Raw genomic sequence first — 6,900 nt, 5'->3', positions numbered from 1 at the left:
ATCCAAATATTCAATAAAAATCATTTATTTTTATTTTTTTGGTTTATTAATTATGTTTTTTTGGACAGTTTGCAAATCTCAACCATGCAAGAAAAGAACATTGCTATTACATGAAGCAATCAAAGGGTTATTACATGAAGATGAAACAGGTTCGGGTTCGGGTGCGGAGATGAAATGAAACAATTCGTAAATACAAATACTAGCTGATATCTATTGGGATTATGAACATCGAGCTAGTTTCATTCTTAAAACAGAATTCACAGAAATGGAGGCTTTAGTTGGTGAAAGTACTCTTGAGCTATTAAAAGCCTACCTCAACTCGCCGGTGATGGATGGTGACCTGGTAGACGCCGAAGTGCCGGAAGGAAGGCAGCTGACCTGGTAGAGATTTTGGGAGTTTTCAATTAGGGATTTGAAGTTTAAGGTTAGGTTTTTTTTTTCTGTCGTCTGTTCACTGTTGAGTTTAGACTTTTAGACTTTAGTTTTAGTTTAAGAATTTTATTTTTATTTATTAAATTATTTTTAATTTTTATGGTTGGGTTGGGTTGGGTAATTGGCTTCGGTTGGATACTTGGGTTTGGATTGGGTTTAGGTGAATAGTGGGCCTATTTATATATTATAATTTTATTTATTAATTTTTCGGTTAAACCGAAAAAATTCGGTTAACCGACCGGTTTTGAACCAATTTAACCGTTAACCAAAAAATCAAAAAATAATTAACCGACCCCGACCGAAAAATTTCGATTAATCGACCGATTAATAGAATTCAGTCGGTTAACCAAATTTTTTCGGTTTTACCCGAATTTTGCACACTCCTACTATTTTGTAATCAATTTAGGAATTGAGATAGAAAATTGAGAGGAAATGAATTTTGAGAATGAAAATTAAATTTAGTATTGATGGAATAGAATGAGAAAACATTGAATTTGGTTTGGACATAAATAGGGGATTTTAGGGACTTTGGGAAATTTTTTCTTTTTTTCTTTCACTGTTGAAATTAAATATTTTTATTTAAAATTTATTTAATCATTAGGCCAACCGTTAAAAAAAATCAAGAGCCCTGATTTTTTAATTGTTTGCATCCAACGATTTGGAATTTTTTTAAAATTTATTGGGTAAAAGCGTACTCCACTGGATGTGCTTTTAGTGAAAACGTATTCAGCAGGGTGTACTTTTGCCAATGTGGTACCACGTCTCAGTAAACCAAATACTTAAATTTCTAGAGAAAAAAACACAATTACCAATTCTTAAAACAATGTAAACATTGTAAAAAAAATGGTTAATGAAAATTTGTAAAAATCATAAAAATTATAATGTTTTTTTTTTTGCATTATAAGTTTTAAAATTTTCAATTAACAATTTTTAAGAATTTTACAAAATTGGGTTCCAATAATATTTTCTAACCATCAACTATATATGATACATAACAAAGTATCCCTAAATCACAATATATCTCATATATAACAACATTCTCTAATAACTACCAAAATCAAACTATTCACTCAAATTCCTAATGAAAAACACAATTTTATAACTAAATACTCAAAGTCCTATTGGAAACCTAACTTTGTAAAAATTTTAAAAAATATAAAAAATTTATTAATATAAATTGTAAAATTTATAATGGCAAAATAATAATTTTATGATTTTTATGATTTTTAATTAACATTTTTACAAATTTTAAGAATTTTTACGGAAGTTAAGTTTCCAATAAGACTTTGAGTATTTAATTAGAAAATTGTGTTTTATTAGAATTTGAGTAAATAATTTATGATCTTTGTAGTTGTTAGAAGCTTATAAGAAGAACCGATTAAAAATTTGTGTTTTATAAAAGCTCATGGAAAATTTATATTAAGAAGCTCAGGAGAGGAGAGAGAATGGAAAGGAAAAAATAATAAAGAATGAAAGAATAAAAGAATTAACCGCGAAATAGATGAGTTTAATAGTAGAATTATTTGTTTGGTTAATTCTTTTAACATTAATGACCAACTTGACAAAATATAAAGACTCAATATAGTTTATTCCAAAAGAAAGTCACTTCCCAAAATTTGGAATTTCGAGGCGGCTAAACGTAAATGCAAAGTTGCCAACCTAATCTTAAGAGAAACAACCCAGTATTCCAATTTAAACATCGAAGTACACTCTTAGCTGAATAACAACACACTTGTCTTTTCAATATGCTCCTACCTCAAGGTAAAAATTAAAGGAACATTATTCAAACACGAATTAAAAAAAAAAAAGCAACAACTCCAATTTAGAATGTGATTTTACAATCTTTTCACTGGCATGTGAAATACATATTATTTTAAATATTTAACACATGATGATAAGTGATTATAGGAATGACAAATTTTGAGCCTTTGATGAATTTTGTACTAATTTGTTTCGAATAGAGTGGATTTATTTTTGAAAAGTAGATGAGTTTAGTAAATTGACCCCGCCGTACTCTATTGACAATACGGAATGGGAATAACGTGGAGCTCGTTTTTTCTTTTAACAGAAACGCCAAAAGCCTCGGTCATGTCTAGATCCTCATTTTTCATTCCGTTGGGGAGTTTCCAATCAAAATGGGATAGTAATTTTGCAAGGAAAGCTCGACAACAGCCATACCATATGACATGCCAGGACATATCCTCCTTCCAGCACCAAGTGGAATAAACTCGAAGTTAGTCCTTTATAGTCAACTGAACCATCGATGAATCTCTCTGGATAGAACCTCTCGGCTTCATTCCAGTAGTTGGAATCTCTTCCAATTGCCCATGCATTAACAATCACTCTGGTCTTGGCTGGTATCTCATATCCATTAATCTCACATCTCTCACTATTTTCTCTTGGAATTAGCAAAGGTAGAGGAGGGTGTAATCTTAGAGTTCCCTTTATAACCAACTTCAAGTACTTCAGTTCATGAAGGTTTGACTCATTAACATCCCCTGTTTTATCATAGAGTTCCCTCACCTCGGCTTGTGCTTTTCCAAGGATCCTAGGATTTTTCATCATTTCCAACATTGCCCATTCTGCTAGAGTTGAAGATGTCTCAGTTCCACCCATGAGAATGTCCTGAAATGAAGTTCTACTTAGTTACGGTACAAAACATCTTTTTACAGTTTTCAAGCAACTAAAAGAAGCAAGGAATCATATATTTGAACACTGAATAAATCTTGCTTCCCAAAGATATCAACCTGAAGTTTGAAGTAATTTGATGTTTGAGCATGTTAAATTTATATAGGACTATATAAACCCATATATAAACACGCAAGATATGATATATGAAACCACTAACCAGGATAACAGCTTTGATGTTGTTAATTGTTAAGGGAAACTCAAGTCCTCCATGATCCTGAAGATTCAGAAGAACATCAACTAGATCCTCTGTTACATCAACACTGTCCTCCGGATTTGCACTGCTATCTCTATGTTCTTGAATGATGCTTTCAAGCATTGTGTCTATATCATGGTGAAACCTCTCAAGTTCGGCTCTCATCCCACTGAGATCCGGAAGAAATTTGATGGATGGAAACAGATCAGCAATATTAAAACCAGCCATAGCTTCCACGAATTTCATGAGAAATGAAATGAATGCTTCGTGTTTCTTGCACCTTCCTGCGAAAGCAGTCCTTAAAGTGATGTTATATGATAAATTGCATAACATTTCTCCAAGATTGATTTCCTTTCCTGTCTTAGAAAAGATGGATCTAATTAAACTTGACACCTGCTCTTCTCTGACTGAACGGAATAATTGTACTCGTTTCATACTGAGCAGCTCCTATGTGCAAACTTTTCAAAGTTGCCTCCAACAGCTTCCATATGGTGCAAAAGCAATATCTGAAAGATTGTATAATACGATTTCTGCACCAAGGAGAAAGGGCCTGTTAGCAAAATTGATATCATGTGTTTTAATCACTTCTTTAGCAGCCTCTGGAGAAGAAACAACAACGTGTGATAATTCACCAAGTTCTAGGTGCATCAGGGAACCATGTCTTTTGGCTAATTCCGCCAAGCGCTGATGGGGAAGAGCAAATATTAAAAGATGCAAGTGCCCTATAATAGGTAGTTTCCCTGGTGCAGGAGGTAGATTTTTGGGTGTCTCCTTTATTTTGGATCTCATCCATAGTTTAAACACCATGAAAATGAACAGAAGGAAGGTGAAGGACAAGGGGAGCAACTTATCCATGGTAAACCTATGCAAAACTTAAGGGTAAACTGTTCTTTTTGCTGAGAAAATCTCATTTCTTAAGTTATACAGGTTTCTGATATTGAAATATGTGCCTGTCAAAACTGATGGCTTGAAAAATAGCAATGCCGGCGCTACGCCGGGGTCCTAAAATGGGAAATTTTGATTTTTGGCGCCCTTTACAATTTATAAAATCTTTAAGTTAGTATAGTTAAAATTGTACTTTGATCTTTAAAATGACAATATTTTGATTTGGAATATGGTATTTGGATGATTTTAGAATATACATTAAAAATTACGATTATCCTCCAAACCAAACTGAATTCTTTTATTATAAACCCATTAATCATTCAAAACAAAAAGTCTCAAACATATAAATGTTAATTTGCTTTAACCTTTTGTTTGGAATCCCAATTGATAGCAAGATAAATTTATATTTTTAATACATTTATTTTGGCTAATTATCGAATAAAATGCTATTAAATTTGAGTTTTCTTATCAGAATGAAGTTGGTGTGTTGAATTCAAATCCTTACAAAAATAAGGTTAAATTAGAACAAAATAATAAAGAGGAGGGGTAGATCGAAAGATTGAAGGTTTGATTTTAGCTAGATTTTAGCACTAGAATTGTGTATAAATATTTGGGCTGACTTGGCTTTGGAATGAATCAATTCTTTACTTCTTTTATTCCTTTCTATGTCAGTGCTCTATTCTTGTTTCAAATTTCTTTTACTTTCAACAAATTTTTTGGTTTAATTACCTTCCAAGACCTTTCCCCTTTCCAAATTCCACCACTTTCATACTCCATCTAGCATGATTTATTTCATGCTTAACTAAACCTCGTTTTAGCCTTAAACAGGTTACCGCTACGACAAATAATCGTGAGATTTGAACACATGCTAAATACTTTGCGACTCGGTATTCGCTATCTCTCTGATATATGGGATAGTACAAATTGTCCCTTAAAGTTGATTTGATTTCAATTCAAAAGCTGCGTTGGGTAGGAATTGTTTGGCATACAATTGGGAACCGAGTCGGCCATGTTGTATTCAAAGTCCATAAAATAAAATTGAAAACTTAAACTAAAAACTTAAACATAAAATAAATAAATATATTTTAGAAAAGAAGAGTAAATGTCGGGAAATGAAATTGAAAACTAAAACTAAAATTTAAACATAAAATAAATATATATTTTTTAAACATAAAAACTTAAAACATAAAAACTTAATATATATATTTAATATATTTTGGGCGGTAGCAGCAGGCGTGCTGTGCTAAAAAAATTACTGCCGAGGCCGCCCATTTTTAAACGGGTCTCTTTTTTTGCCCAAGCCCATATTTCGGGCCTATATTTTTACCCGAACCCTCCCATATTTCGGGCGGGCCATCGGTTCGGGCCGAGCCGCCTACCCATGGACAGGTCTACTTAATATATAACATGAAATGATTTTAAGAAATTAAGTAATTCGTATTTTCTATGAAATTAAGTAATTCCAAAATCATGGAAGAATTACTTAATACATGAAACATTACTTGAATCATGAAATGGTGTCTAAAGAATTAAGTAATTCATAAATCATGGAAGAATTATTTAATATATGAAACAACTTGCATCATGAAATGGTTTCTAAGAAATTAAATAATTTCTAAATTACAGAAGAAAAACTTAATACATGATATATTACTGGAAACATGAAAGAATATTCTTTATGCTCGTTTATCTTGCTTGTTACATGGGAAAATTACTTATAATTGATGTATTATGTTAGCAAGTCTTAATTCTTTATAAATAGATAAGACTTGCGTAGGTGATATACTGAATTGAGAGCACTTATTCTTGTTCACTGAAGAATGTTTCTTTTAAATGCATTGAGTGAAAAATCAAGTGTATTACTTTGTTGAAGTCCTAAGTTCTCAAGGGGAAGACTTGAGGAAGCTTGATAGGCTCAAGGCCTATTACGATACATCGACGAAGCTCGCTAGGCTTAAGGCACGTAAATATATACCTATAGGCTCAAGGCCTAATATGATACACCAAGACGAAACACGCTAGGCGCAAGGCCTAATATGATACACCGCACGAAGCCTACTAGACTCAAGGCCTGATATGATACTGAAAGTAAAACTCAATTCTATTATTTATTTCGCCAATCAACATTCAATATTACAACACCATAACTAAGATATTAGCCTTTTCTCGATTTTGATCCGTTTGATTCATTTCTTGGTCAAAATAATAATTTTCATTCAATTAAATCATTCAAATAACTCAATATAATTAATAAAACTCATAATCCTTATCAACAAGAAATTTACGAATTATCTCCAATATTTTACCTTTTATGCGCTTTAGTCCCTAAACCCAAAATACACAAATTTATCATTTTAGCTAAAATTCATATTTGCCAATTTTATAGGATTCCTAAACGGCCTATATTCATGAGAATTTCACATTAAATCCAAAGAATTTTACATTTTAACAAATTAATCCTTAAACATCAAAATCATAAAAACCACTTAACAAAATACTTATATTTAATTACAAACTTGAATAACTTATCGATTAAAAATAAAAAAGCCTCAAAATAATTCATGGAAAATTCCTAAACCTTTAACATTTTACAAATTGACCCCGAGCTAACTAGATTAAGCTAATACAAACTCAAAAATATAAAATCACTAAAAGCGGGCTCAAAACCTATCATGCATGAGATTTTAACTTGGCGAAAG

At 31.7% G+C, this 6,900-nt stretch overlaps 1 pseudogene; it reads right to left on the bottom strand.

Annotated features, from left to right (window-relative positions):
- Positions 1 to 2,233: 2,233 nt before the first annotated feature.
- LOC105781574 (desmethyl-deoxy-podophyllotoxin synthase-like) lies at positions 2,234 to 4,220 on the bottom strand (annotated as a pseudogene).
- Between the last annotated feature and the right edge of the window lie 2,680 nt (positions 4,221 to 6,900).

The sequence above is a fragment of the Gossypium raimondii genome, chromosome 1 (assembly GCF_025698545.1).
Source record: "Gossypium raimondii isolate GPD5lz chromosome 1, ASM2569854v1, whole genome shotgun sequence".
Taxonomy (NCBI): Eukaryota; Viridiplantae; Streptophyta; class Magnoliopsida; order Malvales; family Malvaceae; genus Gossypium; species Gossypium raimondii.
Note: the sequence above shows the minus strand (reverse complement) of the source record. Positions and strands in the feature narration are given on the sequence as shown.